General features: G+C 40.3%; 1 protein-coding gene across 1 annotated transcript in view; it reads right to left on the bottom strand.

Annotated features, from left to right (window-relative positions):
- LOC137295618 (uncharacterized) overlaps positions 1-15,177 on the bottom strand; it is a 60,217-nt gene extending 45,040 nt beyond the window's left edge. The window contains exon 1 of the mRNA XM_067827063.1: positions 14,754-15,177. The gene's annotated coding sequence lies outside the window, so the exon portion shown is untranslated. The remainder of the gene's footprint in view (positions 1-14,753) is intronic.
- Positions 15,178-26,837: the final 11,660 nt, after the last annotated feature.

Below are 26,837 nucleotides of genomic sequence, written 5' to 3'. Positions count from 1 at the left end.
AACGTACAAATTACTATGCTGCAAAACGGCTATTAATCTTATTTTTCCATCAGTTGAACACACATCGAGAAGAAATTGCTGAAACGCTTTTCGGATGTCGTATGGCAAACAGTCCTCTTCTCGATGCCGGTCTAAATTATCTTTAGAGATGCAATAAAACACGCTCAGTCGACAGTCATCAGAGAGATCAAAAGGACTCACTACAACGCAATCTCCCTGCTTCACTGCCTGGTTTAAAATTTCAAATTTGCTTTGAATAAATACGTTGAAAAGAGTCGATTTAGATCGAAATGTTACATAAAATGTGACATCTCTTGTCCCTTAGCAGTCAACACCGAATTCAGCATTTTAATGAGTTCCTCACATCGATGACTTTGGATGTAAAATTCCGTACATATAAGAGCACGTTTCTCCCTCTAACTACATTTACACAACTAGTATAATCTTCAGGTCTATTCCTAAATCAGTCTAAATTTCTGTCATGCATAGAGATTTCTATCCGTTTACATAATAAGTTGTTTCGTGATTCCCATTTGAAGATTTTTTGGCACGTTGATGGAGTGCCATATTCGTGGAACTTTGGCAAGTTGCATACAAAAGACTGGTGATTATTCGAAGTGTTCGTAATTCATAATGAAATCGAATAGTTTCATTTGTTATCTATGAATATGCTCGCCGTAAATGATATTTGGTTGGTAAAGTGTCATACTTCCATCCCTCGTGAGAACCCACGAAAGACGTTCACACGTGCGAAGCTGCTGATAGGCCTAGACAAGCACCAGCATGATGTATAATGCAGCACATATTGTAGTCTACCTACTACTACTACTACTGCTACTACTACTACTACTACTACTACTACTACTACTACTACTGCGGCTGCTACTACTACTTTTGCTACTGCTACTGCTGCTGCTGCTGCTGCTGCTGCTGCTAATATCGCCGCTGCTGCTGCGCGTGTTGTTGTCATTCATAAGTGAACATGTCAAGAAAAGACTATAATTGGAAGATTTGTCATGTTCTTTTTATCTGGTGAAACTGAAGATGAACTTCATAAAGTATTAGTTTGTGAAACTTTTTCTCATTTAAAATGTACTAATGATACCCCAACAAACAATGTATAAATCTACTAAAGTCTAAAAATGCTGATACTGTAAAATCTGTTGCCATTTTAATGAAGCATTTGGCCATTCTTAAATCACATGTAAAGAGGAACCTCAGGTCATGTGAACAATAGTTGTCATTAAGCAAATTCATTTGTACCGTGGGCACCTGGGCCTCTACTATTGAATACAACCTGTCTTTCTTTCATGTCATAGCACGAGATTTGCTCAGGCACTGCTCAGGCACTGCTCAGGCACTGCTCGGGCACTGCTCAGGCACTGCTCAGGCTTTAACAGACGTTTTCTTCTTCCTTACCATCTACTATACCGACGAGATAAACACAACTAGTATATTGTTACAACTTAATGAACTTTACTTGAGACTCGGCAACATTAGAGCCTTGTTATGTGAAGGCACTTGTTGAACAGTTGACAAACGCTGTAGTACGTCACAGGCTGTCTGTTACTCGATAAATGAAGGGTTTTAATATCTCCCGACGGAGAGCAAAACCGGTGACAAAGCAACCGAAGGTGGTACTAGTCTCTTTGCAGAGTTACGACCCTTGAACTTTCAGTTTGAATCCAAGAATCTATCTGAATTTACCAGCCCCATATCTTCATCATTTTTGGACATAGTAAACAGACACAGTGGTCATGCGAACCGGAAGTACCAACACCGTGATCACATTTGCCACGGGTGCCATACGAGAGAGTAGTCGATGGCATCGTGGCTGACCGCGGGTTACGATGTTTGTGTTCACATTGTCTACGGGCATCGTGCGATTTCCATGGTGACAGGTGGACGCAAACATGCATGGAGGCTGTACAGACATTGTACAGAGATCTTATGGAGATCTTACCCAGGGCTAACGTTGATCGTACGGCTAGCTAAGATATCGCTCGTTTACCGCTCGATCACCATGAGGCCTCCTTGTAGTGCTTCTTCAATGTCCGTGTGATGCCGCCTACGGGCTTACGAGTTTCTCAAGTTTGTCAAGCTTCGGTGTTTGACAAAAAGGTAGAGGCTACGGCGCCCGTAGAATCGTGCGATAATCGAACGGCCGTCGACTGCTGCTCCAGGGCGATCGCCCGGAGATGGAGCTACGGACAGTTTACTGGCACCGTAGACCCATGGCAGGCCAAATGTGAACCAGGCATACTCGAAACGGTATTGGTCTGTTACTTTCACTTTCTTTCCATCTTGTCTATGGATTTACTAGAACGTATGCCGTTAATCCAGAGCTCCATCCGACCTTCAACTAGGGAGTAGTCTGTACTTGGCATTGACGTATTGCCCCAGTGGAACTGGGTCGATGTTTCAAGTCATTTATCAAGCCTCCGAGTGTTTACTTTCAACAAAAACAGCGAAATCAGGGCTCTTGTGTATCAGGTCCATTACGGGATTTTCCGTCTGGTTTTGGTAAACTGAGCCGTCGCATTTCAAGTGTATTGCAGGGCAGTATTAGCAGTCAAAGCAGTCAAAGCAACCAACTCAATGTGAGGTCTACAAATGTACCTCAACGTTCACAGAAAATGTGCACGAATTATCATTATAGAATACACTGAGAATTTTCCATGAACATCAATATGACATATTACATACCATCTCTAAAGTGTGTTTACACTATCAAGCTTTCGAAAGGGGTAACCCAGTAGTAGACAAATTCCTAAATAGACACAATGTGTGAAGGCCATTTCTGAAGTCCTCTGAGGTGATATTGCTGGAATATTGCTAAAGTTTCATTTGGCGTAAAACTAAATTCACTCAGTCACTTATCAAACGTTTGACTGTAGTTTACAAAGCTTACAAAGCTGACAAAGCATTTCTGGTACAGATTAAAAATGGGGAATCGAACCCGGGTCTTCGGCGTGACGAGCCAACACTTTGACCAGTACTCCGTCTCATGTATGTTATGAGGTTCGGGTGCTACCGGCAGGGCAGACATACTTACCCTCTCCACAAACACCTGGTGTCATAGGGAAAGATACTTGTCTGCGTTGATGTCCGGTCTAAGACACCATCACAGCCATGTCTTGCCTAAAGACCCATTGCACATTCGTTCGTTGGGTTCCGTGCAAAGTGGCATTGATGTATCCATGCTTGCCCTCGAGTATCGGCATACACGAATGCGTCTCTCGTTATCTGGTTGTTCAGGCCTCTACATTCCTGCAAGGCTGTCCTACATGGCTGGCATTTCGGCCTTGGAGTAGGTTTCACTTATTAATTAAGAATGTGTTCCTTTAACTGAACTCGCATCATCATACAATACAAAGAATGATGCTATGGAATTTTACTTTAGCCTTGAGTATTTCCTAACACAAAGAGGGCTTGCAGTCTGTGACGTTTACTAGGAATTTTCAGAATGGAAAATGTCTGTTTTCATATTCTCTGTTTAAACAGCATACGCATGTTATGAGTGACAAGAGTAACTAAGAGTAACACTTGCGTATTTCCATGTAGTTATGATGAATATGATGTCATGCTATCGAGAACAAATCCTCCAGAATGTGTGGAAGTGTTAGTATTGGAGATAAATATCATATTCTTCTCATTTGTCCTTAGTATGCAGATCTAAAGAGCCACTGTATCTCCTCTAAGTATACGTCCTACAATTTACAAATTCTCTATACTAATTATGTCTACCGAAAACGTCCAGCTTCTACCGAATGTCTATGTTTAAACCATGTGCTTTATAAACGTAAACACGCTAGTACCACTCACCCCATATAAGTATTTTTACTTGTACTTCGGGTCTCTCGCTTACAGTTCATAAAACGAACTTAAGAATGGAATGTGGTTTTCATACAAACTAACAATTTGGTATATTTCTAGCATAGGAAGCATACCGGATTTGCTTGCCCTGAACGAGTACGGTTTTACTCTTAGCAATGTTCAAGCACTATCACGGCTTTAAGCACACTTCTCTCACTCACTCACTCACTCTCGAAGGACCGTCAATGCACAGTTTTACGTGAGCACTGACGTAAGATGGTATCATGCAGTAAGCATTGTGTAGCCAATTGATCGATAAATTTTGAAATAATGGCAACACGCCACCAAGAAGATTATTACCTACAGTCAATCCTCAGCCTATGATCTACAGTCGTCCCGAATAGGACGAACCTTTCATATAGTAATATTCTTTAAAGTAGTGCATGATGAATTGTTTCATTACGTTGAGCCCCGTGAAAGCAGCTGAGGCGACTGGTCATGCTGAATTTGTCAGACTGAGTGTTGTCAATATTAATGCTACTCGCCCATTACCCTACGTCCTTTGAGGTTCTCAAGAAGGCATCAGGTGCTAGGCCATTACTTGCTTGCTGTTGTTCATGAGATACTTCAACGGGAATTCTTTATTCCACTTGGGGCTGTGAGCACAGTCTCAACATCTGACGGAGGGTGGGGTAGCCTTGTGGGAAAAACGCTCGCTCGTCACGCCGAGGACACGGGTTTGACTCCCAAATTTATACAGTGAGTGAAGCTCATTTTTTGTAAAACCAACACTCTTGTAGTCACCCACACAAAATCCATTTGTTGGTCAACTTTTGCAAATTATGATACGACAGTATACCATGTTTTTTTCTGAGTACTTACATTTCGATTATTTTGCGTGATTATTTCATCGGGTTAAGTGCTCCTAATCTTTAACGACAAATACCGCACAGCCAGAGTCGGTCAGTGGACAAGGAGCCAGTGGCTGGCGGGGTAGCCTGGTGGTTAAAGCGTTTGCTCGTCACGCCCAAGACCCGGGGTCGATTCCTCACGCAAGTCTATTTCTGGTGTCCCCCGCCATGATATTCCTGGAGTGTTGCTAGACGCGGCATAAAACCATACTCACTCACGAACCATAACAACGGTTATTACGCTCTTGTTTTATAGCGTCATACGTCTTCGACGCCCAGTGGCACGGCGCGGTTTAACATCACCCTTACATGAAACTGGACACGTCCGTTCCGAACACTCTACAGAAAAGAGTGTCACCAAAGCCCAGGAATCTTCACGTCAAATTGCGCGTAGCCGTTCCTGACGTGACAGGCGCCACATGTGAAAAGAAACCGCCGTTTAACTGAGTTTAAGACAATATCAGAAAAAAACTTTCACTCTATTTTTTTCATTACTGAAATTTACGACAGCACACTGACACATTTTACTGTGCATTTCTAATTTTACCCCGACCTCACCTGCACTGCCGTGTTTGTAGGATTTTCATTTCAGGTAAATATAATTGGCATTTTCTGACCCATACATATTTATACAACTCGAATCCCAGATGATATCACACCACTTTTCTATTAGTATATGAAATATATAAACTTGGTATCTTCTTTTTGATATTTTTGTGAATTTTATTAGTTATGTTATCATTTCGCTTTTACCTAAATGTACGAATATGAAGGGGCGAACTTTTCCAGACAAACGATAAAAAACGACAAAACGGTAAAGGTTAAACCGCAACTTTTAACATTTTGATATGCGAACTTGTCTCATGGTTTGATTTTTAAAAGGTGACTTTTATCTTCCTTCTCTAAGCTGCGACAACTGCATATACCCAACATTGTAGAGTACATGTGGAAGACGACTGTACCATTTAGCGACACACATTCCCGGTGAAGTTTTAGCTACAGCTCTCCAATCGGTTTTGTTGCAAAGCTAGTATAATTTGCTGAATTTTGAAATCGACCACAATGTAAATGACATGGTTCTTCTGTCTTCTGTTATTTGAAATGCACATTCCGAAGTTGATAATGATGGCGATTCGACAGAATGACTGTTCAACAAAGTAAACTGGGGTTGATAACATATCATGCTTTAGGCAGTGCAATGTCAACATGAGGCACTCATTCCTACTTAAGTAGGGTGAGATAATGGTCCAACTTCCTCTTGAGGTGCAATATCGATGTGAACAACATATTCCTACTTGCATAGGGATAAAACATATATCGTACTTCCTCTTGAGGTGCAATATCTACTTCCTTTAAGGGTAATTCATATACCAAACAATGTAATGCCCATAGGTGAAACATATTTCTACATGGGATTATATAAATTATATGTGAAATTTATGTTTATGCCGTATGGTATGGAATGATAGAGGGGTAATGAGAAATAGCGTTTTTTGAGACGTATGGCTTACCAGCACTTGGAAAGTGTGATAGTGCACCTGCTGACACCACCCAGTGATACTAAATACTCATTTAGTACAGCTTCTCATCAGCGTGAAACATACATGCTGTCGACACAGTGTTAAAATGTACATGGTGCTTCATATAGTACGATGCCAGTTCGCTACGTGAAACATACATTCTACTGACATGGTGTTAGGTCATACATGCTGCTTCAGACTCTGCTTGTATACTATGTGAGACATCCCATTGACATAGTGCTTGGCTATATGTGGTGCGTCAAAATCACGATGCCTATCCTGTGCTGTGAACATGCGTCCTTTGGACATGCTTAAACAGCGTAATTCCTATCTGCTAGGTGAAACACGTTCCTCGTTGACAAAGCTATCGTGCAACCATAATCGCATCTTCAAATAATTGCTGACAATCTGACATAATCACATGGGATATGGCACCATGTAAACTATTGTACAATCAAGACCTGGATTTGGCCTTTGTGGACAGAGAAATTCCCCTGTCTGTCTATAAATCAAAGTAAAACACCGAGATATCCAAATTGAAGATTATTCGTATGGTGCGTTCTGTGGTTTAATGGGAAAGATAAAATACACCGTTGCCATGGCAAATCGAAATTGCTCGATCAAGTTATCAGAGCTCTGATTTGATTGTCTTTCGTATTTCAGTGAATCGTGTAGACGTAGCTTCAGCAAGCTCACATAAAGAATCAATGATGCAAAGTGCTAAAAAGGGCTGTATTTGAAATTACCATCATGCATTTTTTGGCACTAAGCAGATGGGATTCGCGGTCAAGATGTTGCGAGACAAATCTGTTCGGAGGACATATGTGGTTGTTCAAGATGTACGAGGAGGAAAGTTTATGGTCAGTTGTAGTTGTTCAAGATGTACTGGAGGAAGGTATCTGGAAAGTTGTAGTTGTTCAAGATGTACTGGAGGAAGGTTTATGATGAAATGTAGTTGTTCAAGATGTACTGGAGGAAGGATTATGATGAAATGTAGTTGTTCAAGGTGTACTGGAGGAAGGTTTATGATGAAATGTAGGTGTTCAAGATGTACTGGGGGAAGGTTTATGGTGAAATGTAGTTGTTCAAGATGTACTGGAGGAAGTTTTATGGTGAAATGTAGTTGTTCAAGATGTACTGGAGGAAGGATTATGATGAAATGTAGTTGTTCAAGGTGTACTGGAGGAAGGATTATGATGAAATGTAGTTGTTCAAGATGTACTGGAGGAAGGTTTATGGTGAAATGTAGTTGTTCAAGATGTACTGGAGGAAGGATTATGGTGAAATGTAGTTGTTCAAGATGTACTGGAGGAAGGTTTATGATGAAATGTAGGTGTTCAAGATGTACTGGGGGAAGGTTTATGGTGAAATGTAGTTGTTCAAGATGTACTGGAGGAAGTTTTATGGTGAAATGTAGTTGTTCAAGATGTACTGGAGGAAGGATTATGATGAAATGTAGTTGTTCAAGGTGTACTGGAGGAAGGTTTATGATGAAATGTAGTTGTTCAAGATGTACTGGAGGAAGGATTATGATGAAATGTAGTTGTTCAAGATGTACTGGAGGAAGGATTATGATGAAATGTAGTTGTTCAAGGTGTACTGGAGGAAGGTTTATGATGAAATGTAGTTGTTCAAGATGTACTGGAGGAAGGATTATGATGAAATGTAGTTGTTCAAGATGTACTGGAGGAAGGTTTATGATGAAATGTAGTTGTTCAAGATGTACTGGAGGAAGGTTTATGGTGAAATGTAGTTGTTCAAGATGTACTGGAGGAAGGTTTATGATGAAATGTAGGTGTTCAAGATGTACTGGAGGAAGGTTTATGATGAAATGTAGTTGTTCAAGATGTACTGGAGGAAGGTTTATGATGAAATGTAGGTGTTCAAGATGTACTGGGGGAAGTTTTATGGTGAAATGTAGTTGTTCAAGGTGTACTGGAGGAAGGTTTATGAGGAAATGTAGTTGTTCAAGATGTACTGGGGGAAGTTTTATGGTGAAATGTAGTTGTTCAAGATGTACTGGAGGAAGGTTTATGGTGAAATGTAGTTGTTCAAGATGTACTGAGGGAAGTTTTATGGTGAAATGTAGTTGTTCAAGATGTACTGGAGGAAGGTTTATGGTGAAATGTAGTTGTTCAAGATGTACTGGAGGAAGTTTTATGGTGAAATGTAGTTGTTCAAGATGTACTGGAGGAAGGTTTATGATGAAATGTAGTTGTTCAAGATGTACTGGAGGAATGTTTGTGTTGACAGGTTTATTAATATTGTAACATCGGTACCATATACCCCAAGTTGTGTGCCCATAATGATAGCTAACAACCCCGAGGGTAATATATTTATGATGTTTGTTTGAGACAGTTTCACATATTCTGGTCTTGACACATTTCCTCTACCAAACTAAAGCCTGACAACTGACAGCTAGGTTTTAAGATTCAAGTTACATTTCACTCACTGCAATTTCTATATCTAGAGCAAATGCTCCACATATGTATCGCCCTTATTTTATGCCAAGGTCTAATGTGTCAGTATATGTGATTATGCCCATCTTGTATGTTAAGGATTTCATGCATACGACTTCATTACGTGTACCACAAGAGCAAACATACAGAGTGCCTATATACTGAACAATCTATGGCATTCAATGCTGAATACACAATACGCGACTGTCTGTCTATGTTACATTATATGTTATTCACTGGTCACGAGGGGAACATAGGTTGATGTACACCAACCAGTCGGTGTACTACGTATTTATTTTACAGAACACCTTAGTGTTAATTCTGAATTGTTTGAAGCCCAGGTACAAATATTTTTGTAGCCATCGCTAGATTTTGCTGATAAGAAAAACAGATTTACAGTCAACTCCAATCCATCGATTTGCATTCGCAAAACTTCGGTAATTTCTATACATCATGCGTGATTCAATGTTATTCGAGATGAAGAAGTACTACCATGAAGTACCAAATGAATAGCCACTGGTAGCGAGGTACACAGGAATGTTACTCGCTTGTAAGCGGGGTACATTAAAATAATTGAAGAACGCTCAGCCAATCTAAAAGCGGCATTTATGCGTGATTTAACATAAAAAAGATATACACAGCAAACATAACTTACTGGGAAAAAAGAAAACTATTACGTTTATAGTAATTGTACAAAAACAGAACCTAAGCAGGAAACATTCGCCAAATATTCCCGATAGCAAAGCACCAAACAAACCTTCGGGAATCGTGCATTTTTCAAAACGCGGAAAAGGCAATTGTGGGACATTGGTTCGAATGCACGTGTATTAGGGTAGCTTAAATACCGATGTTAGACAGAGCACATACGTAGAGACCAAATAACCACCACAAATAACCGCCAAGGCTTTGGGAAGCGCAACAAGACAGGGCGGTCGGTATGGCCGATGAAACGTCAACTCGCAAGAACCTTCAACTGCATCCATGTCACCAACAGCAAACAGGTAAGTGTTACCTACAAACGAGACAGACACAAAACCGTCCAAGATGGGGAAGACCAAGATCCACGACACAGCCGAAGACCGCTACATACGGCAGATCCACTTCCGGAATAGATTCCTGATGGCGACAGCACTAGGATACGCCATCACCAGACGAACAGTTGTTCTATGACTTGGTATGACTGGTATACGAGCCTTCCGTCCATTCCGTGAAAGATTCGTCTACACCTTCCACTGCAATGGTTATGACCGTCGGTGTCAGCGACGTGGCTTGGTGAGAGTGCGAAGTCGGTTCGGTCGGTTTAGCAACGTTGGCAGAGTTCGAGTTTTTCTACGTAGAGGAGAGCGAAAAGCGCCAAACTGCTCTCAAGAAGTTCATCCGTTCAATGCAAGAGGTGTGATGGTGTGGAGATATTTCCTGAAGACTGACGACGTCAATGAGGACACGTGTATTGAAATGTATGGACTCGGCTATTGTCCCTTGACCCCTGTCTCATTAAAAGCACGTTCTGCATAAACTCTGGAAGCACATGAAAGACAAACTTGACAATGTATTTTCAGTAAAATTGAAGGAAAAAGATTTGTAATATAAACATAAATCTAACATACGCTTTTGTTTCTATTACTTTGGTCAAGTGAAGTGGTGACAACTTTCTTTTGTGGTAGTGTACAGTTTATTACGCTGGTTTGCGTTTTCAATATCCCTTGGTCCTTGATCACCGAGAGACTGATGTTATTACGCAGAGCATAAAGTTTAAACTTTTTGATGAACGCTGGATATTGAAATGCTGGCTTTAGCTTGATTGCCAAAGGCGTCTAATGGTCGAGCGAGTGAGTTTGGCTTTACGCCGCTTTTAGCAATATTCCAGCAATATCACGACCGAGGACACCAGAAATGGGCTTCACGCATTGTGCCCATGTGCAGTAACATCGCAGCTACCCCACCGCCCTCTCAAAGTCGAGGTTCGTGCGCACATACAGTGGACGACTTTAACGAACCACAAAAGCTTAGCTTGTTGCAAACTGTATATCGTTATACACATCCCGACTTAAATATACAGCAAAGGTTGAGGACAAAGCACATATCGGAATATTCATCACTATACATGGGCTCTTACTGTCAACGTTTCGCTTGATTGAGCAAATGAGTAATCTTTCGCATCAGTGTTTATGACAGTTGTCACAAAACTTCTAAGAATGAAAACTACATTTTCTGTTTTTGTTTAGGCCATACCACAACACTCAAACAACATTATGAAGGTTTTGGGAGGTTTGTAAATGTCTTTTTCAAAGAGTTTGATGTGACCCGAGTTACCTTTCTCTTCGGACATGTAAACAAAGACATAGAAATACACATGCTTCAATATTCATCATGGCGAGCTCACCACTTTGCTTACAAATGTTTCTTTTCCCCCGTATTAGATATCTGAGTCTCCGTGACGATACTGAGCAAGAAAATTTACTTGTCAGTCGTGCTATTCTGCAACTGATTATTCCTTGCCATTATTTCACATCAAATCACCCTTCAGAGTGAATAACCTTTCGCAGGAGTCTTATATTTCACGAACGCAATAATCTGGTATATTTCCGTCGTTGTTATGATGAATATATTGTCAAATGCTATGGAAGTACTATGGATATCACATAATTTAGAGAAAAAACTTACTTAAGAAGATCCGGGTTAGAATTGATCTTCATCAACCCGTGCTTGTCGTCAGAAGCGACTTACTTGATTGATACATGTCATCGTATTGCCGTTATGTAGATCGATGCTCATGGTGTTGATCACTGGATTGTCTGGCCCAGATTCGACTATTTACAGACAGCTGCTACACAGCTGGGACATTGCTGAGTGCGGAGTTAAACATCAACCAACCAACAAAATTGTGTAAACCGATGCTCATGATGTTGATCACTGGATTGTCTGGCCCAGACTCGATTATTTACAGACAGCTGCTATACAGCTGGGACATTGCTGAGTGCGGAGTTAAACATCAAACAACCAACAAAATTGTGTAAACCGATGCTCATGATGTTGATCACTAGATTGTCATCTCCAGACTCGATTATTCACAGGCCGAATGCTGAATGCGGTTTTAAACAACAACAGCCAACTCATGTTAAGGAAACAACATTAATATCGGATTATGCTATGCATACTAGGCACAGACAATCCTGTACAGATGCCATCAATACATATCGGTTGGAACCGCCAACCCCTAGCCTCTCAACGTCCCCCAATGACATAACTTCAGATAGCACATGTCCCATTGCCATGGTATTGATTGAATAACACTTCCATGAGGAACGGTTCCATTAGGAATGTTGTATTTTGTCTGCTGATCGCCGAAATCTTCCATACGTCATTACCTTATCCTAAATGAGTGAGTTTTGTTACCGGCACTCAATATTACACTGGAATTATGGCGTAAGTTTAGTTTGGGAAGTTCCAGAGGGGTTAAACGTTCACCACCTGGGTGTAACATGTGCAAGTTTGTTGCTGACAAAAACTGAAACACAATTACGCGATGAAAAACCCGATTATAGATTGAATCCAAATAATATAATAATAATTATTATTTTCTTTTGACTTCTTACAGTGTGAAAGCATGGAATGAGCCGTCAATATTCATCACCAAGGCTTTCAATACTATGTCTGACCTACCATTTTCTCAATATCGGTATTACCCTAAAATGTACATTTTAATTTAATACTTATGTTATTTTATGTTCTGTTATGACTTTTTTCGCTTCCCCCCCCCTTTTTTTTTGTTTTTGAACCGTTCTCTCAGCAATATTCAGGTGATCAACAGCATGAGCATCAATCTACGACACTGGGATACGATGACATATGTTACCCAAGCCAGTGAGCCTGATCACCGGGTCTCGTTAGTCGCCTCTTACGAAAAGCATGGGTTACTGAAGATCAGTTCTAACACGGATCTTCATGGGTTACAAGCATTGGCTGCTAGATACGTCAACGGATGCCTAGAATCACAACATAGCTAAAGAGACTACGATTGCCGTGAACTTGAAACCCAGAAAGCATTAACATTTAATGCATATTGTCAAGACAAATCTGACACTTATAATTATTTCAAATACTGCCTTTCTCTAGGTACAAAGCACCCAACATCTGAGAAACTCAGCAATTTAAACCTCATACCATCAACTAGACAATTGCTGCACCGCGACTAGGGGAGGGTAATACTATCCAAGAAGACGTTGCCATTTGTAGGTGATTTTTTCCAATGCTAATTGTGAACGTGGAAATAGTCAGCATAAAATGTCAGTCACAATGCAAGCTATGAAGTAGTGGCAATAAATCGTGGTTCATATTCACGATAAAATGTATAAAACACTAACATTTTGACAAGCTTCCTGGAACGTACATTTAAAAGTCGTAAAATGATACCGTCCACCGATAAAGGTTATCCATGGCCGTAAAGATCATTGTAACAAATGCAGTGTTCATATATCAAAGGGTAAATATATCATAATGAACAGAGATTGTACAATGATTTCAAGCCGTAGGTTCAGATTCACATGGCGATTAACAACGGTGTGATGTATTTTGTGAAGACTTCAAATGTGTGAATATATCTTAAACATACGCATATATAAAGCATTATAACAGATCTTCCATAATGTATGACTAGAAGGAGTGATGGAGATTTACATGGAAAATGAATGAATTATCTCCCTACAGCTTTTATGTATAAAGCAAATGAGCCACCCCTGCATGTCAAGTACAAAATCAATTACACTGAATTTTAAGCATAATGTGTTAATATTCACATGTACAAAATGCACCCATGAAGTGAGATATTTTATCATTTATCCCTCGGGATGAAGATTATAGTGTACTTGAGATCACTTCTGTTACATAATCCCTTGGCAATACAAGTATAGGTTACTAGATCACTCTCCCTTAGAGAGATTGGTACTAAGAATCTATTCATCCACAGACAGAATACTGCTGGACGTCAACTGGGTACCGGCTTTCTTTAACAGGATCACGCGGTAAGACGAGTGAAGGTACCACAAGTTATTTAACATCAGAATCCATAAGGAATAAGGTTTTGGATAACATTAACTTAAATTCTGCATACAGTCCCTAGAAGGCATGTATTGGGTACCAGACATCTATCCTTTCCTTACAGTGAATACCTCGGAATACCAATACAGTGTACCAAGAACTTCACCTTTGAATCTTTGGGAATATCAGTACTGGATACAGGTTCTTTCTACCCTTGAATCTTTCAGGTATAAAGCACTAGGAAACTATTGTGCCACAGATTCCGATAGGGATAGTAGAAAACTGGGAACCCACACAGTTCCCCAAACCCGCAGGACAAAAGGTATTGGATACTTGGAACCCTTTCTGCCACAAAATCTCCCGGAAAGACGAGCATAAGGCAGTTCCTTTAAGGGGAGTATTGGTAATCTATTGTGACACAGCGGAATCACATATAAGTTCATGTGACATGGGATGTATGTAACATGAATCTCCTAGGCGATTCCATCCATTGAAATTCAAATTCCGTGTCAGTTGCAGCTCTACATCAGCACATGCGGCGCTATCGCCATTCTAAACCATGGGGACATTCAAAGTCAACCAACGTCGCTCGGCTAACAGGAATACGTGGAGTAGAAGCACGATAGGGGGAGATATTAATGGACACATGGGCAAGGAACCTATTGCCCTGGCGAAGACTAGATGAATTATTACGTGGAGCAGATGAATAATTATAATGACATCGGGTTATATCATCAAACGATGCTAATCTGTCGTATGAAAACCTGAAATTGTCAAAGCAATGGAATCAGTCATCATGCTCAATTTTTCCGCACACCTTTCATAACAGACGAGGACATTGGTGCTGAAACAACGTTTCCCGCTATCGGCATCTGTGTCATAAACATGAGGCTGAATCCCACGGATGCTGGGGATGCCAGAAAACGGCGAGCGGTTGTATTACCAAATCGGATCAAGAATGGTATCACGAACAGAAACAGCGCCAGGATAACTATACAATATGTACTCACCGATGATGAAACTGGAAACAGTATTCCATGTTGACGGTGTTGTTCCAGCCATAGTTGGGAATAATGACTCTCCTCTCCCCGCTGGAGAAGTATCGTCTGCTCCGGTCGTCTGCTAACATCGCGTGCTGTTCAATCGATCGGACAGCTTGTCCAGAAAAGTCGCAGAGCACGAGACGTGGGGAATGCACGTGGAGAAAAAGTGGGGATGGTCGTCCCCGAGTTTGTATGCCGACAGTGAGGTTTTCAATCTCCAAATGATCTAGGAAATTCCTAAAGAACTAAAGACCTAGCACGGAGCTCGTTCGATCGATTTTATAATTTCAAGGATGAGAATCGATGGCAGGCGGGGATGGAAGTTGTATGACCAAAAGCAGAGACTTAAGGATTCGCCAGGGACGTCTACACTGGGGGACCAAGTCTGACTGAAGGCTACGAGCAAACATACACTGAAGTAGTGTACATACAGCGGCATTGCTGAGTAAATATAAATTGTCAACGACTGATACAGATACATGGATAGAATAGACAAAATGGGAAAAACATAATACGATAATGCATGATCATTTAATGTAAGTGATAACACCAGATGTTCATGAAAGGGAAGAAAGAGAAGATGGATGGGTTGCAGAAGACTGGCGGGGTCTCTCGGGGAAGACATAATAGGAAAGAATGAAACAGAAAGCAATACAGTCTGGGAGACGGATCCGCAGAATCCAATCACAAATGCACTGTTCAGATCTGTTCTAATCTGAAAACAAGGGCAGGAGGACGAGAAGAAAATGAAGCAGATTACTCCAGAGGAAGAGTTTTTGGTCACAGCTAGCTGTTGAATTGCCACCAGGTAACTGGCCAAGATGGTTTCCACCTGTGGAAGAACCGTCTGTTTGTTTCTGTTTGTTTGAATGTCAATCCACAAACGACGTGAGATTTTGCGTTTGTTGTTTTACGCCACATTCAACATTGGTCCAGCTATATGGCGGCGGTCTGTAAATAGTTAAGCCTAGACCAGACAACCCAGTGGTCAACCTCATGAGCATCGATTTACGCAATGGGGATACGATGACGTGTCAACCAAGTCAACCAGTCTGACCACTCGATCTCGTTAGTTGCCTCTTAAGACAAGCGTGGTTTGCTGCCGACAAATTCTAACCTGACTAAAACCCCCGAAGTGAACTCAAGTTCTGTCATACACATTTTCCATTGCGAACCTTGACATTTCAGTTATTCGGTTGCCGACATCAGAGTTATCTTTTTTGTCTGTACATTTGAAAAAACATATTTGAATTATCTGTTTTTGGTTTTTAACCCACGTATTGGTCAACCAAATATGCTTGAATACACAGAGCTGATCGGTCGGACAATATTTCTGTATTCTTAGCTGTATATTTGGCCTAGGTGACTGACAGGTGACACATGTGTATCTACGAGGGTTCAAAACGATTGTGCGATGTTGACTTTCCGCCTCGCAGTCAGCATTAATCGCCGTACTTACCGATGGGCAACAGCATCCCTGACTCGAGGGTTTTCAATCGAAACATCTTTCCCAATATTTAGGAGGGGAGGGGGTTACTTTCGTCGTTGCCGAAATTAGTCAGGATGCAAATGAACTCCATCTACGACAGATTTAATTTGTGTGCTGATATCACTCTTGGTGTTAAGAACACACGGAGATCACATCATACTTGGAGGTCTGTATGTTGAGATCACATCATATATGGAGGTCTGTATGTTGAGATCACATCATATGTATGGACCCTTATGTTGAGATCACATCATATGTAGACCCTTATGTTGAGGTCACATCATATGTTGAGATCATATCGTATGTAAAGGCCCTCATTTTGAGATGACATCACCTGTAAAGGCCCTAGACCCAGGTTCGATTCCCCTCATGGGTATAAAGTGTGAAGCTCATTTCTGGTTTCCCTACTGTGACATTGGTGGAAGATTGCTGAAAGCTGTGTAAAACCACACTCACTTATATTGGGATCACATCATACGTGTAGGCTCTCATGTTGGGATCACATCCTATTCGGAGGTCCTCATGTGATGGGGGAGGAACAACGCATGTTGACATCGTACGTGAATACTTAGCACCAAACTCACAATAATTGAGTTTGGTTTTACGCCGCTGCTAGCAAATTTCCAGCAATATCAAGGCGGGGTCACCAGACAAGGGCCGCACACATTGTACCTAAGTGGGGAATCGAACCCAGGACGAGTAAACGCTCTAACCATTAGGCTACCGACCGCCCCACAGAAATTATAGAGGTCAAGATGACATGATGTATGATGCTGACACAGCAATATCAGAGTTCCCATGACCTGAATATCCGTAACACGTGGTAGCTGTCAGTATCATATGACACACAACATGTAATTGTGACTTTAGCAGCTATCTAGGCTTATTCTTATAAAAGTACATATTCACTATAGCTAGGTGAAGTGTGACATATACTGAAGGTCAGCTGTAGCTTGTTTAAAGTTGAAAAAAGAAGTTAAGGAACGGTGTTTAATATGATTATGTCCAGGGCTGCCATATGTCGGACGGAATCGAGCTCAGTTATATTAGTGCATTTTCAACTCGCACCAGTTGTAGGGGAGACAAGAAACTTGGAAGTCAAACACAATGTAGAAAGATATGAGTTATATCACTCAAAGACAATGTGGGTATAGTGCCTCAAACTCATTTTGTCAATATTTGTCACCTGCCTTCAACGGGTCTGAAGCCAGGAATTTTCACAAATATATAAATCCAAATCATTTTATTTAATTTACAAACCTGTTCAATGCAGGAAAACATGCACAACACCATCATACTTTTGAGAGCTCATTAAACGATATCAGCCAACAAGATCACTAAGATCCAACACACAGTTTCTCTGTACTGTCCCAGAGTGGCGACCTAAAGGAGTTGGATTCAGGCGATTTCCCACTCGAGCTGCAATTCTCTGGAACTCTCTTGCAGAAGAGTTGAAACGAGCACCAAAACTTGATGTTTTCAAGTCGGACCTACTTTTCAAGAAATACAACGACTAGTGAACAAGTAAAAAGTGTAGCTATCAGCATACCTGCTGAAGTGGAGTTTAGCGCGTTACAAATGGACTCATTATTATTGATTATCACGGCCCGGTGATTTCTTCTACTTAAACTATAGGAGTTAGGTTATAAGTAGGAAGGCCCCTTCAGCAGGCGCTACTTATATCGGGTGGTCACTTGGTTGATGCATATCATAGTATCCCAGGTGTTTATGATGTCAATCACTTGATTGTCTGGTCTAGATTCGATTGTTTACAGATAGCCGTCATAGAGCTGGAACATTGGTGAATGCAGCGTTTAGTGACTAACACAATTTATTTTAGAGATGAACCATTTGTCTTAAATGTCCCGGGAGAAACGTAAAATTTCAAATTTGGTACACACATGTGCCCCCAGGTGGAATAGGATGTCATATTGTGCTTCTATGTGGCTTACATGCCGAATACAAGGCTTCAGCGTCATGGTGCTTCCCTTTACATGAAAGGAGAGGCAGCTAATTTCATCCGTGATGGTACCACGCACCGTGTGTGAACAAAACCAGTCGTTAAGATGGACAAAGGAAGCTCAGTACATTAGAGGAATCAATGACCAAGTGGCTATAGCGTAGATTATGTACATGCGTTGTTTATATCAACGAACCATTTGGCAAAGGAACATAATAGTGAACTGGTTTCGGTGCATCACGTTTACATACATTAGTTTCCTTCATGATCCAATTCTATACATTCAAAAACAGAATTAATGTGAATTTTCTGCTACCATTATCATACCCATATAGTGTTTAGAGCTCTTACAATGAAACCACCTCAAATTGTGTGTTGAGCGAGAGATGTAATACTAACATCCTAGGTTTTACGGGGCGAAAAGCCGGAATTTACACTACTAGAATATATGCAAATACAGTACAGAATGCATGCAATGACAGGAGTTTCGTAATCGTACGTTGTAAACCACCATAGGAGTTTCATCTCATGTGGCCCTTCACTTTCAAACACGTCATCGCGGTATATCACCGCATCCACAAGTCTTTAATTACTTTACAATTCCTCCCATTTTTCACACGTTCGTTTCCCAGTAATCACTTGATCAATTTGTACTGCATTCGTCAGGTGCAGAGATGTTCAACGTCTTTCTAAGTTATCAAGTGTTTGAAACATGTCCATTCCTGCTGGCGGGGAAACATTTATAAATGTGTAACTTTCACATTTTCCAATCCGTAGAAAGCATTCATTTTTTGTATCATTCCGAATATTAAGGGAATATATTTCAACAGTGCTATAAACACAAGATAACCGTAGGTGTTGGGCGTCATTTTCACACATGATGATACTTTTGAGCTGAAATTTAATTAGTTCCCTTCACCCAAGGACCGGCTCTTTAGACACATGAATGAGTGAATGAATGAATGAATGAATGAATGAATGAATGAATGAATGAATGAATGGGACTGTTGTTGACTTCGCCTCCAGATGGTTTTCTCGAGCGTTTTCTCAAAGTCATTTACATCGAAAACTGCAAGTTTGTAAGGTATCGAATAACTTATGTTATTATGCTGGTCCAATCCACCTGATTGTGTTGTGGAGTATCCCTGCTCATAGGTTAACACAACCTCTATATAGGCTCCCTGCTATATGTACATATTTATTTGTTGTCTACGGTTTCAAGTTCTAACTAGCACCTGTTTGTATGCCCTCCCCATCCTCCTCCCTTCTCCCCTACACTTCCTCACCAAAGCTAGATATACGTCACACAAAGTCATAACAGTGATACTTGTAAACGTTACACCAAGGGAGGTACAATTCCGGTGTTGCACGTGCGGCACTGCAGTAGTGTTCTTGTATATATACTGCTTGTCAGTCAGTAAAGGTATGTGGCAACATGAGTGTACGTCAGCTGAAAAAAAATGCTCTAGTTTAATTTGCCATACTTAGTTCTACTCCAAAACTAAACATTTAATGGCCTACATTGATTTAACGTGTTGACGCATTTTGTTTTACTTTGGGGAGTGGAAAATTAGTTCATATTGTCGTCACACCGCACAAAATATGAATGTATTAACACCTCCTGCAGATTCGTCACTGTCGTCCCCAAACCATGGATTACTAGAGGAAATAATACAGACTTATATATAAGAAATACGCCTACATGTGTTACAGTAAAACACTTCAGTAGCCTCCGTAATTTGGAACATAACATCACGTTTTATCAGATATCAAAAACTCGTTGAGGTCAGTTTACAAACATAGCATGCAATCATTCGGAGCGAAGTGAATAGTTTTGTGATGACAGATATTTTAAGTTGAATGCTTCTCGCGAGGACAATACAGTCTGATGTGCGCCTCTTTGTATCAGTGTCACCGGAGCCGGTACATCAGGGCGTATTAGCCGAGGGAGAAGCATACAACATATTTATCTTACCGCCATTTTAGATGTGCAAAATATCATTATATATATTATTTGCTAGATTACTACCGACTGTATGACACATAAACAAAATGGCGTCTGCTTGTCGACTGGGTTTTTAAAATCAGTGAAACATATTCGGGCAAACTTAAAACTGCCATGAAATTAGTATAACGTAATACGATTGTTAGTGACACATCTTCTCGGCCGAGAGTTCGGCGAATACAGTGCTAGGAGGTAACAGTTGTTTTTTTTTTCCAGTAGTCACCCTCCTGGGAAGCGCCATTGACCAATGAAATTAAAGTATTTTACTTGAAGCTAAGATAATACAGCAATAATGAAACCGTTGTCACTGAAATGCTGAGCATTGAGTGCGAGCATTAGTTTAATTTGACTGAAAGTCTGTCATAATCCTATGGAAAATTGAAACATGACTGCTGAGAAGGCGTTTAACACCAAATATCTCCCAATGTTATGTTTTCGTGGTGTATCTACTATACTGAACCTACAGAAATAAGAGATAGCAAAAATTATATGATGTATGAGGTGTTTGTTTTGAACTCTTTCATCAGCGTAATTATAATTTTCCGTAACATTTCATAGCTTTTCATGTTTTGTTATTTCAATAAAATAGCTGTTAACGCAAGATACACAGGGGTATAGATTGTATAGTAAGGCCGGAGTGCATGATTCATAACGCATTGTTAATGTCAGTATTTATCTGAGGAGACGGATGTTCCATTTGAAGTATGAGATAATCGATTGCAGTAACGGGAACTAATGAATATATTTCTGTGGTATAACATGTTATTTACATTTTTATACACCAGTGTAAAAGTGGCGAAATCTTTTCTAATAGCATAGCCTACTGTGCGATTCCTACTACTACTACTATGTAATCCAAACATGATGGCACAAGAGGAACATGCACTTTTTCGTGCAGTGGTAGTTCAGTGCAGGACGACTGCAGACGAGTGAGTGAGTTTAGTTTTACGCCGCACTCAGCGATATTCCAGCTATATGGCGGCGATCTGTAAATAGTCGTGTCTGGACCAGACAACCCATTGATCAACAACATGAACATCGATCAGCACAATTGGGAACCGATGACATGTGTCAACCAAGTCAGTGATCCTGACCACCCGATCCTGTTCGTCGCCTCTTACGACAGGCATAGTCGCCTTTCATAGCAAGCATGGGTTGCTGAAGGCCTATTCTAGCCGACCTTCACGGGTAACTGCTGAAAAGGATGTGAAAATATCGTGCATGTGTGAGCTGCTGCTGTTTGATGTAAAGTTTTGTTAAGAATTCGACAATTTTCATTGCGTTTCATCATTTACTGAACTCATGACAAGCAAGTTTTCAACATTACAAAGTTGTTTTACATAGTTTATATGTAAACGGTACCTTTAAACAGTATGGAATATTTACGCCTGTTTGTTTACAGTTGTAACCTTTTATAATCTTGTATAATTAGTTAGTTAGGTCAGGTCACAGTGTACTGTTTCACGTAAACGAGGAAACAAGAAGCCCATTTCCGATGCACCAAACACATCTGCTAATGTCTATAACAGTGTGTCCGTGCATTGAACAACTAGTATTGATTAACTTGGTGACAGGAAATTGTGTTTTTACATTGCTCCAAGATACAATTTAAACACAGACCAACTGTAATTGACGCTATGCATTATTTATAATAAATAGATGATGGTGTGGTTTGTTTAAAATTCCCAATGTAAGATAGGGACTATACAGAGGTATTTTGCCATACATCCATTAGAATTCTAAAAGGTACACAAATATGTGGATCGATGGAGATTCGTTTTAGAATTGGCCTTCCAATGGCTGACATGATCGGATGTTCAGACAAACAGACTTGGGTATTTTTGCATACAAGGGTATCCCAAATACCAAAATCGATGTTCGAGGTGTCAGGGAATTATCTGGCCAGAACTTGTTTCTTTACAAAGAGACGGTATACAGATAGAATACTGAGGAATTAGACATGTACCAAGGATACACACATATATGCTGTAGACAGTGAGTGAGTGAGTTGGAAGTTACGCCGCTTTTAGCAATATTCCGCGACTCAGCATATCAGAAACAAACAGGACATATTGCCTCCACCGCCCTTAAAATATCTTGGAGCAACAGTCAGCAAGACATGGTTATTGCACCACCAAATAGATGACACATGTTGAATGTTTCCGTGAGGTTAAAATAATGCAAGTCATCAGCCAGCAAAAAATCGGAAATTGTCCAAGAGATGGCACAAAATGTTTCAGAGTTTTAAACGTGTGTAAGCTTGAACATTGTCTCAAATACAACTTGTCAACCCAATAGCAAAGTATGTGCTTTTGACACAACGATAAATGTGCCTACTTCGACTAACACGAATTGCACTGACATAAACCCTTTGCCTGTGTCTCTTGGTGTTGAAACTTTATGTCCCTGAAATGACTTAGCCAACGTCCACTGGCATATGGAACCAAATCATTGAAACGAGTCGAACAGGTGGTATGGTATGAATAGTCTTCAACGTCCACACGTGATCCTGAGGACATCACCTACTCAGTTAATTAATCCTTATTCAGAACTGAAGGCCACATTCCCATAGTACAAGTATATACACAGTTCAACAGCACAGTGATTACACAATGCCATTTAGAAAGAGGTCAAATGCAACATGTGTCATATTTGAGATTTCACTTTCATATTGAAGTACAAATTCAAGTACTTTCTTGGTTTCAGGGATTCATACGTAGGAGATAGTGACACCAAAACATTTTTCATCGTGGCCCTAATACGCTTCCGTATATTTATCTTCCATGACATCCATTATACAGTATTTGCAAATAGTAGATTTTTTATGAAACTTTCCCATAAACCGGCTTAAGTCATAATATATGGAACGAAACTGTGACATGGCTTTTTTACTTTCTTAAGATTGACAGAGCGTACATGTGGTTCACACATAACATCTTCTTTGAACAGCGAATACGTAAAGGCACAGGGGCTATTTTGGAGTTTTGCATGCCACGCCTCTATAAAGCAATCTTTGCTTCTTGTTGCAAGTAAATTTAAGAAATGGTGTTTATTGCCACCTCCCTGCCATATCCATGTGTAGCCAAGTCCAAATCCAAAGAGAAATGTTTCTACATGCGAAACCCAATTACATCTATCTTACTCGACGCTTGCGTTTGAATCTAGATTACATAACATTTTATCTTACCTCACACATAGTTGTCGTTTTCCGATTGTCTGAGCGCCTTTTTGTTATCTTCAATGTACCCCGGTTACAAGCGATGTACATTATACTTATGTAATAGCGGCTCATTAGGCAGTTCGTGGTAGTTACTCTCTTTTATCTCGAATAACATTAAATGACGCTTGATACACGGAAATTACCGATGTTTTGCCAATGGAAATCGATGGAAGGGAGATAAGGAAGATAACTCTAAGTGTATTTTCGTGTGTCGTCTGCAAAATCAACCCATGGCTACGAAAACCTTTGACTCTTTTTCCGATGAATAAATTGTGACAAAACGTTCAAATGTAGTCCCTGTGAGTATCAAGATGGGGAATTACTGAGACAATACCTGCAGGAGAAATCAGCAGGATGCAAGATTCGAATCGTTTGGTTCACCCAGGTTGGCTGAAGCGTACGATGCGATACCCATGCTCCAAACAGTTCAAAATTAAATGGAGGTACTCGGTAAGATAAAAACGTTGTTTACTGGTCCCTCGGGGCCCATGGGTTGAGGTACCCTCGATGTTTGTTTATGTTCCCTAAACCAAACACAACGTCAGCCCACTTAGCCACCGCGACTTCCATAAATATGAAAGTTAGGAGACTGACTTTGTGTGCTGGCGATTAGGCGCCTAGCTATATAGGTTGTGGGTTCGAATCTTGAATGGGACTCAAACCAAAAAAGGTACTAGAATGTGTAATATATATTACTATCCCAAATTTTCTAAATGACATCGTGTAAACACTTGGAATGGTATCATTCAATTGGATATTGGTAGAAATGCACTCATTTTCAAGTATTCCAAATCATTTGGTTATATATACACGTTTGTCTAGTTTGCTAATGTTCCTAAATGTTATAGAAATGCACTCATTTACATCACATCCATCCATCATCCTGACATGTGTATTATGCCATATTTGCCAAGGGCTCGTAACACGAAAACGAACGATATTTCTACATGTGCACAGACCATTTGGAGTACTTTGTACAGCCTACAGTTTAAGTCTGAAAATAAAACGTTCCGATTACATTTCGAGGTGCAGAAATCATTAGGAACTTGAGGGATGTTTGACGCACGCTTGTCATATTTGACATACGATTGGCATCTATAAAATTAGAATAATTAGGGAACTATTAGCCAAATCAATGGGGTGAATGTCATTTGATTCCCTTTTATGACCACACGCAGACATCAATGCTCAATCAAACAATGTGAATGTACTGGGAATTCCAAGGACATTCTATTCATCTCACCTCAGCAGGTGCTTAGTCTTCCTATTGACTCTATCAACGAATCCTTCGCTCGTTAAGTTGGACAAAGGATGCTAATGCATTCGAGAGGGAAATCTAACTGCTAGCGGACAAGGAGAATGTTCAGTCTAAGCTTATTTGTACCTTTGTCACTGTGGAGTCTTTATGAAGGCATATTAAAATATATACGTTCTGGGTTAAGTATGGAATCCGAGACGGGACGTCGCCATTGTCGCGTTTTCGAATTGTTACGTTGTCGCCCTCTCAAAAACAAGCAAAATGAGGCAAAGCGTGACAGTGCGACAACGTGACATACCGTAACCTTGAAAATTGTCGCGACGATGTCCCTTCTCGGATTCCATAGTTAAACGCTGTAACAAAAAAACATATACCTGCAATATTTGTCACCTATACTACCCAGCACACGTTAGACTCTCAAGTGTACATGCAGCCACTGACATCAGTCAACTGTTCTATGCTAGATTTTGCAAAATATTCCATACTGTTTAAAGGTACCGTTTACATATAAACTCACGTATCTGTAAAACAACTTTGTAATGTTGAAAAACTGTTTGTCATGAGTTCAATAAATGACGAAGCTCAATGAAAATTGTCGAATTATTATCAAAACTTTACATCAAACAGCAGCATCTCACACATGCACGATATTTTCACGTCCTTTTAAGCAGTTACCCGTAAAGGTCCCGGGGTAGAATAGGCCTTCAGCAACCCATGCTTGCTATGAAAGGCGACTATGCCTGTCGTAAGAGGCGACGAACAGGATCGGGTGGTCAGGATCAATGACTTGGTTGACACATGTCATCGGTTCCCAATTGCGCAGATCGATGCTCATGTTGTTGATCACTGGATTGTCTGGTCCAGACACGATTATTTACAGACCGCCGCCATATAGCTGGAATATCGCTGAGTGCGGCGTAAAACCAAACTCACTCACTCACCTTTCCACGATCCTGTTTTTTTTTTGTTTGTTTGTTTTATTTTTTGAGAAAACAATAGATTTCTTCATAATGTAATATTATGTCATTTTCTCAATATATTCTTTCCTCATTTACATCTGTTTGTCATATATGCAATGACAATGACAAGTTGTACGTACAGACATTTGGGCCTGTTCATCAGCTTTATTTCAGGGTAATATTTGTGTCTCGTAACTTCTTGTTCATTAAGCTTGAGCGTAGCGAACAGGGTCGCCTCAGTTTACAGAAGTGCAATCGTATTTTCTGGCCAGCCACTGCCGCCTCTCCCATATTAAAAGGTTCATCCACCAGATATAGTGCACACCTAAATATAATCACAAGGCTGACTTGACCGTACTGGAAAGCACAGTCATTTGTAATGTTGTATGGTTGGTTGGACATTGTTATGTCATTATAAGCCGATGCTAAATGACATAAGCTTGACGACATGTGTCCATAATTAATCGTTATCTCTAATGATCAGTTAATAAAAGAGAAAATACCCTTTTCCTAATTAAAATGAATGCCTGCTAGGGATCGTCTGTACGCTTTCAACCTCTCAGGAATGAACCAGTAACAAATAGTGACGACCCTTGAGTTCGAGACAGGTCGAGGTGACCCCCACCCACGCATGGGCACGCAACAAACTCATTCAATGGCACACCAATTGTCTACCTGGGTCTTTCCTCCTGGGGGACAGGTCCAGGGGGGTCAAAATGTTTTTGCTTTTTTTTATTTTAGTTTTATTATTTTTTAAGGAGTGTTAGGGAAAGAAAGGTAGGCAAGATGAGAGAGTGCAGAATAGGAAAACTCACCATATCAAATTGTTGGTTTAATCATTTCTAAAAAGACATAAACATCTGATCTTCAACGAAAATATATTATTCTAAATGATAGTGATGTTTTATGGAATAGAAGAGTTGATCGAAATTTATTTCCGCAGCTCCATATCTTGTTTTATTGATGTTTTGCTTGGTAATGATAAAAATGTGATTTACTAATATACTTGCCTCAGGGTCACCGAGGGGTCAAAATTTTGGGTTTTGTTAATTTATTTTTTTGGGGTTTTGTTTTAAAGTTGGTAATAACCACTCCTTTCTGGTAATTACCACCTTTCATGGTACATAGCACTTTTGAAACGAGTAAGTATCACTTTTTTC

Source organism: Haliotis asinina, chromosome 9, assembly GCF_037392515.1.
Source record: "Haliotis asinina isolate JCU_RB_2024 chromosome 9, JCU_Hal_asi_v2, whole genome shotgun sequence".
Taxonomy (NCBI): domain Eukaryota; kingdom Metazoa; phylum Mollusca; class Gastropoda; order Lepetellida; family Haliotidae; genus Haliotis; species Haliotis asinina.
This window is presented reverse-complemented; position numbering and strand designations above follow the sequence as displayed.